This window comes from Erpetoichthys calabaricus, chromosome 11 (genome assembly GCF_900747795.2).
Source record: "Erpetoichthys calabaricus chromosome 11, fErpCal1.3, whole genome shotgun sequence".
Lineage (NCBI taxonomy): Eukaryota > Metazoa > Chordata > Cladistia > Polypteriformes > Polypteridae > Erpetoichthys > Erpetoichthys calabaricus.
In genome coordinates, this window is record NC_041404.2 from 18,715,298 (window position 1) to 18,727,794 (window position 12,497).

The 12,497-nt window shown below is 36.8% G+C and overlaps 1 protein-coding gene across 8 annotated transcripts in view; it reads right to left on the reverse strand.

The window, feature by feature from the left end:
* Positions 1 to 11,834, reverse strand: part of aff4 (AF4/FMR2 family, member 4) — a 116,198-nt gene extending 104,364 nt beyond the window's left edge. For all 8 annotated transcript variants that reach the window (XM_028812761.2, XM_051933976.1, XM_028812759.2 and 5 more), the window contains exon 1: positions 11,551 to 11,834. The gene's annotated coding sequence lies outside the window, so the exon portion shown is untranslated. The remainder of the gene's footprint in view (positions 1 to 11,550) is intronic.
* Between the last annotated feature and the right edge of the window lie 663 nt (positions 11,835 to 12,497).

The window sequence follows — 12,497 nt, forward strand, 5'->3', positions numbered from 1 at the left end:
GCCATGCACTCAGCTATTGTTCAGTGCACCTTAAAATACGCAGACAATTGGCATTGCTTTCAAAAGATACAGTTAGTAAAAAAAGATGCGATGTCCAGAACCAGATCATAACAATTGCTTATTACAACTGAGAGATGGTACACTCACCAATACAGATGGACTTCAGCCACATATTATTACAATTCCTCAAGCCTTTATCTGTGACGACTTAGTTACAGAGACATTTGGAACAGCAATCTCATTAGACCAAATGCCCCTTTTAACACAACGCACTATATTATGTCCAAAAAATATTAATGTGGAAAACATTAATACCCAAGTCATTCCATTACTTCCTGGAGAGACACAACTCTTTCTAAGCTCTGACAAAGTTGACTCTGATCACAACAATAACCATCTTAAATGACCTTACAAGTTCTGAGCTGGAATTACCTTTTACACTTAAACGGCGTGTACAAAGAAATTTTCAAATAAACCTTTACACTGTGCCACACACTTTATTGTTTGCTTTCTATTTGCATCATCTACACCGTCACACTATTCTATATCTCATTCATACATCACGCTCTTTGTCATTCCCAACACCAGGGGTTGGCGAGCGAAGCGAGCTGGGGGCGGAGCCCCCTAGTTTGTACTAAAGCGGTTTCTTTTTGGAGCTGTGACTCATCTGGTTTTGGTGTTTCAGAAGCGCGTTGTAGGCGCCTTAGTTTATTGTTTTTATCCATGCAGTCTCTTTTTTGTTTTTCTATGGCTGCGTCGTCAGCGAGAAGTGCGCGTTGTAGGAGCCTCCGTTTATTGTTTTTATCTATGCGGTCTCGTCTTTGTTGTTCTGTGGCTGTGTCATTAGGTAGACGTCGTTTACCGTTAGGAATCATAATTGAACTTACTTTTAATACTGAATTACCGTCATGTGATCCAAATATGCCACACTGACTGCTGGCACAGTGGATTAGAGCAAGTTTAGTTTACAGGTTGTGTTGTTTGGGCGCCACCTACCGACTCTGGGAAGCAGCTGGGTTTGACTCTGGGGCACTGAGGCGCTGTGCGCATGCGTCTCGGTGCGTCCGCCGTCCGTGCATAAATTGAGGTGTTTCGTTTTGGAGCCGTGACTTCTTTGCTTCTGGTGTTTGTAAAGCGCGTTGTAGGAGCCTCCGTTTATTGTTTTTATCCATGCGGTCTCGTTTTTGTTTCTCTGTTACTGAATCACCGTTATGTGATTCAAACATGCCACACAGACTGCTGGCACAGTGGATTAGAGCAAGTTTAGTTTACAGGTTGTGTTGTTTGGGCACCACCTACTGACTCTGGGAAGCCACTGCATTTGACTCTGGGGCGCCGCGACGCAGTGCGCATGCGCTTCGGTACGTCCGCCGTGCATAAATTAAACTGTCATTTAGTAATATAGATGCTGCATTGTGTAAAAGTAGAGGAAAAAAAAAAAACATTTAGCATTTTAACACTTAAAATTAACTGTTACGTTTAATACTACTACAGCTGTAGAATTCCAACATTATAGATATACATATAGTACAAGGGGCTATCCATATATAATAATAAATACAAAAAAAAAAAATTGTGTCACAATGAGAATTCTTAAAGAACAATACTGCCTGATGGATTTTGGCGCAACATCTAAAATCTGTTGTACCTTTTGCTTCTATATTTTAGTTGCACGCTACGTTTGTCCCCATACAGAAGGAACTGCACAAACTATGGCATGCAATCCACATCCGGAGAAAGCAGCATCCAGCTCACTTGCAATAATATCTAATATTTCAGCCCTTGTGAGTTGTTCTTACCAAGATAATGCCACAATTGCCTGGTGTAAGCGCAGTAAGATTGGCCAAGTGGAGTCACCCAAAAAAAAAAATAACCCATGATTTTACCATTCATATTGACAGGAGTCTGTTGCGCTGTCACCATAATAGTAATTGTCTTAAGTTTTTAGAGGTCTGCTTTGTCTTGCGTGCACATTTTTAAACTTGAGATTGTGGGTAACGATTTGATCAGAGATGGATTTGGTTGGCAGCAGCACCCCTAAACATGGAACTTCAGATACAACTTTGAGTCACAGTGTCTACAAATCAGTATTAAGAGTGCCAATTATAAATGTGAAAGGAGAAAATCAGAAGGGTTTTCCAGAAGACAGAATGGATTATTCCTGTACTTCAACCAGTGTGTTGGGTGAGATGAGGAGCAAAATGCACTTAACAGCAGTGGAATTTCAACTGTGCCTTCAGGCAGTTTACGTAAATATCCAAAATAAGATTTTATGGTTTTTCAGGCAAGTTCATTTCAGTTTTGGTATAGAAGTGTAGAATTTCCCGTTTACTCCACTGCAAACTTTATAATAACCCGAGATGGATGCAACAGGCAAAATCTGTTCATTCCTCACCCCCAGGTTTTAAGAAACAGAATTCAGACATTAGCAAGTCCGGCATAAGCCCAAATGTAATTTGGTTGCCATCCTTCATGGTGAATTTAGATCTCACCGTCAGGATTTTTGGCACCGCACAACAGATTTGTAAACCACCCCCCACCCGAGGCCCCATCGTCTCCTTTAGCTCTTAATGTGGACAATGTTCACTAAAGCCCTAGAGTAATAGTGAACTGAAAAATAGTCCTTTTTTTTTTTCCTACAGATATTACAATATTTGTTTTCAACGGTTTGTGAGAATGCTGTGCACATAGTATGATTGATTGGTAATGCACATACCTGCAAGTAGAACTTTTTTAACCAAATGAAAAAACAGTACAACCAAGTAGTGCTGGGCAGTATACTGGTTCATACCGAAAACCGATTTTTTTTATGATATGGATTTTTCTTATACCGCAACACCGGTTTAAATCGCCTAAACGACGTTCGGAACGTGGCGCAGCGGGAAACTGTTCAAGTGGGGACCTTTTTCACTACTACACCGCTAAACACAGATTTGTTGCACTAGGGCTCTTTTTCACTGCTACACCACCAAATAGTGGGCGGTAGCATAGGTATGCCGCACGGTGAAAATGGACAGAGACGAAAAAAAGCAGTCACATCTGTCGCCTGGAGATGCTTTAGTTTTAAAAGGTCAGATGTGTAAATACTGTTTCTATACTACTGGATAATACTGCAAGCCAAGTTGTACTTGTTTTATTTGTTTTCAATACAGTGTAATGTACCTGGGTACTGTGTAATAGTGTGACGACATTTTGACTTTATTCTTGACATTTCCACTTTAATCTTGACGCTTATGACGAGAATATATTCTTTTGACTTTATTTGTCATTAAAGTAGAATATCGTAAACTAAACTTCATCATAAAATGAATATTTAATTTACTAGATTTTCTCAAATCCCGTCATAAGTTATATAGCACATTAAATGCTGTGTGTTAAGTGATTCGTTCAGAGATGGGCGCAACTCTGAATGGATGGCATAATTAAACATGTATAACGAAGATATTTTTAAAGTTCTGAACACTCCGTGGGCTAAGTTTATAACTAGTTTTAATTTCACAAAGACGTTTATCGTGTGGTGATTGGTTATGTAGTGAAAGAAAAAGGAAGGATAGGAACTGGGGTTTTGGTAGCCTACGTCAGATAGAGACAGCACGCATGCAATAAAGATAGCCCGCTCAGAAGAACATGCATTGAATCCTGTGTTCGTGTCTCCGACCAGCAGATCACAAACCCAACATTTACACAATATTTAAGTTAAACCTGTGCGATAGCTATTCATACATCCAGTTTTTTGGAGCCTTGTCACACCTGCCATAAAGTTCTCTACACTGAACATACACCTGGGGACCCCTTACTGCGAGGGAGCAGCACTACTGCCTCACTACTGTGCATGTGTAATACCTGCTTTAATGCATTTCATCATGAAAATGATATCAAGTATTTATCTTAGCATTCTAAATTTTCAGAAAGCAGGAATATCATGAAGTGAATGGATTCTATATGGTGATCGCTTAAGAACCGTAGTGATTAACCACTGGGTCGGGGAACGTAACACAAAGCATTTAATGTGCTGCATTAATTTATGACGGGGTAAATTAAGTAATTGATTAAACATTGATTTTAGGAAGAGGTTTAGTTTACGACATTCTACTTTAATTATGAAGTAAACTATGAGAGTAAAGTGGAAATGTCGACTTTAATCTCAACATAAACGGAGAGAATAAAGTGGAAATGTGGAAATGTTGACTTTGTTCTCGACATATAGTTTGTTTTTTTCTTTTCAGTATAGCTTAGCTTGAAGCAAGGTCCATATTAATGCAGTTTGCCTAAATGATGGTTCAGCTGGTAAAGATGTCATCACCAAGTTGCACTTTTATTTTAATTTGATGAATACTGTGTAATGCACCTGGGCTTGAAGTCTTGAAGTAATAGTGCAACTATCAGTAATAATACTATTATTTATTTTATTGTTATTATTTATTAGTTTAAATATTATGCAGTTTAATGATGATAAAGTTGTTTAAAAAGTCACTTTAACATGTCAGTGGACAGAGATTGTTAACATTAACAGAAAGTGTAGTTGGTTTACAAAAAATATTTACTATTTATTCCTTTTCTAAGACATTCGGTGCAATACAATTTTTGACAAGCACTTCTGGATATTTTACTAAGTCTAAATGCCTCTTTGTATGGTTGAAAATATGTTGTCAAAATTATAGTTTGTTTTTGCAAAATTTGTTCAATAAAAAAGGTTCTATATTTTGACTGCATCTGTCATGCAACGTGATACCTTCTCCATTAGTGCCACCCCCTTGAAAACTATCACTTTATGGGGCAATGCAAAACTGTATTAATACTTGTGTGCACATTAAAATGGTTTTTTTTTGTACAATGTACAATACTCTTGACAGTGGAATAGGTTATTCTTAGCCAGTAATTGCAGTGGAAAATGTGGTTAACATCCACTCATGCATGGGGAAAAAAATACCGTTGAATACCGTGAAACCGGGATAATTTAGAAAAATACCGTGATATAGAATTTTGGTCATACCGCCCACCCCTACAACCAAGTACAGAAATGTGTAACCTCTTGGCAATGAATTAATTGCTGGGACATGCAGCATCTTAGCTGATGTCAGCCGTTTGTGCTGAAGCAACACATTTAATGTTTATGACAATAAAAACTGTCATAGAATAATCTTTTTACTATAAAAATTACTCTTACTAATGTTTCAGAATTGCTCTTAAAAGCTTTTAATAAAATGTTTTACAATTAAAACTTTTGCTTGGAGCATGTATTTTTCAAATTAATGTTTGTCATTAACATGTGTTAACTGGATGGGTTCTTAGGCACACCTAGACTTTATACAGCCCACTGTATGAGTCATTATTGACAATTTGGGCAGCCAAAAAAAAAAAAAAACACAACTTTGCCTATCCCTGCTATACAGGGTCATAAAAAAAAATAAATAGTCTCTCTACAGAATTGTCATTTCCATCCACTTTTCTAGGGATACTTTTCCATCCGTGTTAAAAGAATACTCTACCCAAAAATTTTCATTGTTACTTAACTTGGGGTTTCTACAAACGGCAGCAAAATTTTTTAATCTCACTTTCTTATGAAGAATGGAGATAAAATTCTTGACCCAATAATCTTTAATGGGGACCAAAAAGCAAATAAAAATCAAATCATACATTTAAAAAAAAAAAAAAATATTCCATTTACTCATGTCACATAACCTATACGTCAGATAAGGATTTTCCAGAAGTAGTTTATTTAATAATAAAATAACTAAAAATACACATGTGTGGGAGATTTTGAGCACATGACTATGTATCTAACATATACACAAAATATCTAAATGTAAATTTTGCTGATAAAAGCCAACACTAGTGAAACGCACAGACCTTGGTCCTCAAATAAAATGGAACTGAAAGTAGGTGAAGTCCTCCAATATAAAGAAACTTGAATTTTTAACACATAGGCACCATGTATAGAGGAGATTATCAAAGGAGTCTCCAATGGATGTGAAAAATAAGGAGCAGTTGATACTATGAATGTGTATGTCAGGTCCTCAAACAGAATTGGAAAATGTAGGTTAAAGGGATGAAACATTTAAACCAAAACATTAAAGTACTGTGTGCTATAATGGTGTTGGTCTTTTGTAAAAGAGAGGAGGATTGTGGAAGATGTGTGACATCGATCTGTGCTTTTACTTTGTATTTCTTCTTTAACTTGCCTTCTGTTTTAGGCTTGGATGCATGGAGTGGGTGGTCAGGGGTATGGTGTGAAATATTAGTGCATAAGACAGCACCAACAGCAGTATTTTGTAATGTTAATAAGGCGATTTACTGTTGATTCATTCAACATGAAAAACTGGTAAAAATCTTGGCATTAAAGCCCAAATTGTACTGACTTTTTATACAGTAAACGTACTGACAAAAATAAGTTAGCAATCACTTTTAGTCACTGAAAAGCAGCATCTTCTGTCGGTGTCCTATAACATTATAAAAAAAAAAAAAAAAGAAAAAAAAAAGAAAAGAAAAAAAGCATTTTGAGCCATAGAAAACAGGAAAAAATTGTGGTTCATTATGTTCCATCTTGGCTTGTTTTTTGTCTGCGTTTTTTCTTACTTAATAAATGCCTAATAGTGGTTGTTGATTCATATTGCGAAGTTAATGACAATATGCAGGTGGACAACAGGAAAAAATTGTGGTTCATTATGTTCCATCTTGGCTTGTTTTTTGTCTGCGTTTTTTCTTACTTAATAAATGCCTAATAGTGGTTGTTGATTCATATTGCGAAGTTAATGACAATATGCAGGTGGACAACAGTTTTAGCTTTTTCAGAAAAAGAAGGTTGTGCATTTCAGATTGATTGTCACATGTAGCGTGGATTGTAAAATGAAGAGAACACATTTAACCAAGTGCATGACAGTAAGTCAAATATCACTGTGGAGCAGTGGTTCCAAAACTCGGTCCTGGGGACCCACTGTGGCTGCAGGTTTTTGTTCCGTCTGTTTATCATTGAACTCTTAGCCTAACTAAGTGAGTCATTATTTCCCAATTTGTGTTTTGGAGTCAATGTAAAAATTACAAACTAAGTTTGGTAGATTTTTTTATTAAAATGTAATAAGCAGTTATATGGGGAATATGTAGTTTTTGTTTAATAGTATTTTCAACCTAATTTTCATTCTGCTTTTCCAGGTGGTCTGGTTATTTAATTGTTTATTTACTAATTAGCAAGTCTGACACTGAAGTTGTTGCTGCTTTCATCATCCCGGGTGTCTGCTGTGCTGGTTGTTAATTGTGACTGTTAGGGTTAAATGAAGGGAGCAAACTACACAGGAAAAGATGAAAATAGGAAACTAACAAAAAAGAGTTAAGCATTTATAGCTTTAGAAAAAAAAAATAGATTTCTAAATATCTTAAAAAAACACTTGTTTTTCTGAATGCAGAATAAGAGGAGTAAAAAAAAAGGCCAGCTAATTAAATGAGATCAGTTGTTATCGATTATTATCACCAATTGTGAATCTGGTTGGAACAAAAACCTGCAGCTACAGTGGGTCCCCAGGATTAAGTTTGGGAACCACTGCTGTGGAGAATATGTCAAATACAATATCGCAATAGACAGCAAATAGCAACCCTGAATAAGCCAGTTTTGAACTCTTCAGTTCTCAGAAAATGGTCCAGAAGAAAATTAAGGGTGGGAGCTAAAGAGTGTGTCATCTGTAAATGCAATACTGTATGGTTAAACACAACCCACCATGAGACAAAAAAACACGCACTTGTGCACTACATTTCACAGGCAGCATTTGTGAGTGTGACCATTAGAGGAGATGCACAAGCCCAAGTCACACTGTGGAGTGTACCATCACCTTGCTCATGAGTGGACAGCAGCAAGAAGCTTATTAGGATGTAGAAATGTCAGATTCACATAAGTGACGAACAGGATCACCCGGCCTGTCTAATGCAAGTTGCCATCAGCACCTGTCCATGTTTCTTCTCCTGTCAGGTATGTGGCATGAACGCAAGTTGCAAAAGGAGGTGCATGCATATCTCACGAGAGACAGCATTCCCAGTCAATCCACCAAGATCACTTAAAAGGTATTCTTTTGCAGAGATTGTTTTTGTGTCAGAGCTGTGGTGTGACTACTTGGCTATATTTGACGGGTCACTGATGTGGCAAGTTGCGCCCCATTGGCCTTTTCTATAAGGGGTAAGGTTTGGTGTGCATACTGCATCAAAGCCCACACCTTCAATTCATGTATCACGTTGTGTCAAACCAGTGATGGGATTAGTTGGCCAGAGCTGTGGTGTAAGCGATGTGCCATTTTTGCGTTTTTCCGGCAGTGGCTATGTTCAAATCATGAGCTATGCAGGGTGTGCCATTACACACATTTGAGCAAGAGCATTATCATACCACACATGTGATATGGCGGCCATTGTTGCTATGTTAATTATGTGTAGCATATAGCTGTGCATATCCTATCAGGCCAAATGTGTAGATGTGGCAGTGCGCATCTACACTGGCCGCAACATGGACTTGAATCGATTTCTGTCCCACCATTCTCCATTTGTCCAAATCATGGGTGCCATTGTGTGTGTCACGGCATAAGCTGCTGATTGACCAAGGTCAAGGTTCAAAGGCCAGAGGTGAACAAGTTTTTGAGTGACAGACAAAACCCTTACAATTTCTATACCGATATAAAATGTCCCATTTACACCCTGCTTAGGCAACCACAAATTTAACCTAGTGTACATCATTTGACTTATGATTAACTTGTTCAACAATCCCCAGCACTCAAAGTCCAAATGTCTACATTATTTACATACATGTACTCAAAGATAAACTCTAGTTTAACAAATTAAAAGGAAAAACCATACAACTTGTTACATGCAACTTACTGCCTCATTAATTACTTTATTGAAAAGCTCAGCTTACCACTGTACTGTTGACTACGACATGGCTGAAGTAGAACAGCATGTACTATTACAGGATCCTGGCGGCAACTGTTTCCTACCTGACCTACATAACTGATCTGACTAGAAGATAACACACAACTGCAGGATTTCCAGGACCACACTGGCAAAAAGCCGAGAAATCAAAAGTACTGACACAAACACCAAGTAACTACAAAAATAAACATGAAGTTACAAACCAAAGAACAGAACTTCATAATAGTGTCCAGTATGTGCCAATACACCTTGTGTATAAGGTTCAATTATAATAGATCACCTAAAGTAAAAACCAGCTGACCACAAACACACACAGAGGCAGCAGGAAAGGAAAGCTGTCTATAGTGCTCAGCTATGGAAACCTAAAGATACTATGCTAGTCCTCAGGAGATCCAATTAAAGTATCTATAAAACTGCTTTAACTGTACAATATACAAACATTATGATCAGCTTATTATGGAAAAGCATTTTATTAAACATATTAAAAGTGATTCAGACAGCGTATCATAATACACATTAAAAGGGAAATAAATCATTTGGGATTTTGCAACTCAAAAGAAATTTGTTAGAAGTTGCCTTGGCAGAAGGATTTTAGGATACATTTTCATCATGTGGATAAGGCAATTTTACTTATAATGAAACTATTGGACAAAAACTCAATTTCATTTGCTTTACAATTAAATTTTTGGTGGCATTCCACTTTCTTTTAATTAGGCATATAAACGTACCTTACAAAAGTAATATCTTCAGTATATAAACTTTTACTCTCAAATAAATAGGTCAAAAGATGAGTGACAAGAGACAGAAAACTTTAAAAAAAAACAAAAGGCACAGCGTAGTAGTAGTAGTAGCGTAATATAAAAGTTGTAAAAAAAAAAAAAAAAAAGTAATGAAAAATCTTGCAGCCATAAAAAGGCTTAAGAAAACACCGGCAGGCATTCTATTATATTAGAAACTCCCCTGTGACTTCCCTCTTTGAAATAATTACCTTACTTGCTTATTTTAATACATAGGTTTTTCAATACAAAAAAAAAAACAGCACAAGTGTACACATTATAAGCAAATAAAAGGTCTTATTGCGGATGAATTCTGAAACATATGCAAAGTTTATCGTATTGTTCAAGTATTTGTGGATCTTGAAATCACACACCAGTAATTATGCAGCAAGACTAATTCTGCTCGGCAGCCCCTCCCCCAACTGTCCCTCTGCTTTTAAAATGGCTTCCAATGTTACAAATGTAAGTTACACTGGAACTCACTTATGCTTAAAAGGTCAATGTCTGTGCTGTCTCATAATGAGATATTTAAAGGCAAATACAGCACGCATAAAACGATCGAGTTCTGTTGAGAGGGAGAAAAAAAAAATTTGTTCCTGCATGACAAAGAAAAAAGTGTACCTAATTTTTGACGGCATATGTTAATAAATTAATTTAAAATGCACTATTTTTTGAAAACGTACCTTAGAGGAAAAATTAAAATCAACCATTAAGTATTTGAAGATTTTGTCAACTGTGTTTATTTTCACTCTGTAGTTTATCAAATTTCCATTATACAATCCTTCTGTGTTTACCTCTACAAAGCTTCCATAATATACACTTCTCAAAAAGGCTTTACATTTGAATACTGAATTGGTTCTCAGAACTTAACTCTGAATGCTGCTATGTGTCACAACTTAACTCCTTATGTACATGTTTACCATTAAACAACCGATTAAGTAAAATTTACCAAACCAAAGCTTTTACTTCTAAGACTCAACATGCCATACATCTGGGGTATCCCCATACTTGGAGGGACTTTTTAAAAATATATATATATATCTATTCTCTGTTATGCCAAGCTGTCAGATTCACGGAGCGACCATTTATGCATGGACTCCTATTACCAACAAGAGAAGTAACTTCATTTTATCGTTATCTTTACTGGTGAAAACTGCGAGTACGTTAAAAAAAAAAATATAATAAAAAACACTGCAAACAACGCACTACTGGATTAGTGAAAAAGAAGGCAACTACAAGTCCCATGTAACCTCTCTCTCTCCACAGTCCTTTACATGCAGTGTTGACTAGAACAAAGCACTGACGTCACTTATAATTAACGAAAATAAATTAAATTGATTCCCAAAAATGTACAACATAAAATAGGTAAAATGGAACAACCAAAAGGCTTACACTTCCTAAATTGTAAAACGACCGGCTGGAGAAAAACATTTTTGGATATATGTTGAAAGTAAGACGCATACAAACCAGTGGTGTTAAATTACTGCAATGTTACTTAAATAATAAAATGTTCTACCTCCAAAAACACAATCTAGATTTGTTTCCATATCCTATAGCATTAAAACCGGGAATACGTAAACAATCAAATACAAACAATCAAAATTAACTTCACATTTCTTTATCACGGGTCAACAAGCCTGTATACATAGAAAAATTAACGCAACTTTGATATTGCAGACCGATTTCTAAAAAGAAGCAAATTTACATCTTTATTTTTATACGGGGCAACCACCGAATATTTAAAACACGTTAATTGCCCTGAAAGAAAAATCTCTGTTGATTGAAAACCTTCTTCTACTAACTGTAAATAAACACAACCAAAACGATCATGTACTTATTGGACATTATTATTTTTAAAAGTTAATCCGCTTACCTCTGCTATCTTCTAGGCCCAAACCATTTCCAATGGAAAGCCTTTTGTCTTGTTCACTTTCCAGTTTAAAAACAAAAGCGTTCCTTAATAAAAAGTCGAATTGCTTTCGCTCCACGACTTAAAAAGCGCGCATTAGTGCCTATTAAAGTCTAGTTTTTGCTTTTCTTCATCCATTTCTGTTGCTTTTGGACCAAGAAAACGGACAAGAAAAAAGATGTAAAAAGCAGTTGAGTGACTGAGGAAGCAGCTGCGATTCTCTCATCAGAGCCTATTCGGGCTTCAGGCGGAGTCACGTGACCCTAGCGCTGTCCGCAGCCTTCCAGTTCGCTGGGTCACGTGATCCGCAGACCCCGCCTCCTTCTTGTACTTCTCTTTTTATCCAAGGAGGGGGGGAGGGTAGAGCGTGCGATCCCAAACGTCATGTTTACGTCTGATTCATCATTGAATACCCGCTGCAGACGTCACGTAGCCTTGTCTTCCATTTTGACAGGGGGTGTATACTTCGGATCTGTTTCAGTGTTTCTGACGACTGAGTCTTGCCCGCTTCTTTTTCGCTTTGGCCGAACTCACTATTTTGTCTGCTAGTTTATTGCTCATTTTTATGTAACGCCATTAAGAGTATGAAGCCACACTGAAAAGAAATGTACCAGAGGAAGATACCAGCATACCCTTGGAAGTAAACCTTGGATATTTTAACAGCAAATAAGTATTGCAAGATTTAAGATGTTATTTGGCACATGCAAAACCACACAAAATATTCATTGAAGTGATTTTTTCTAGTAGATCCAGGACCGTGCCTAAAAGAAAAAGCTAATACTGACCCCATACCACAAATACAACATAACAATAACAAGAAGCAAACTCTTAATGATTGTGTTTATTTAGCAACCTGATGGCGTAGGAACAGAAGCTCCTTCAAAATCTTTCAGTCCAAGTTTTTATGCTGC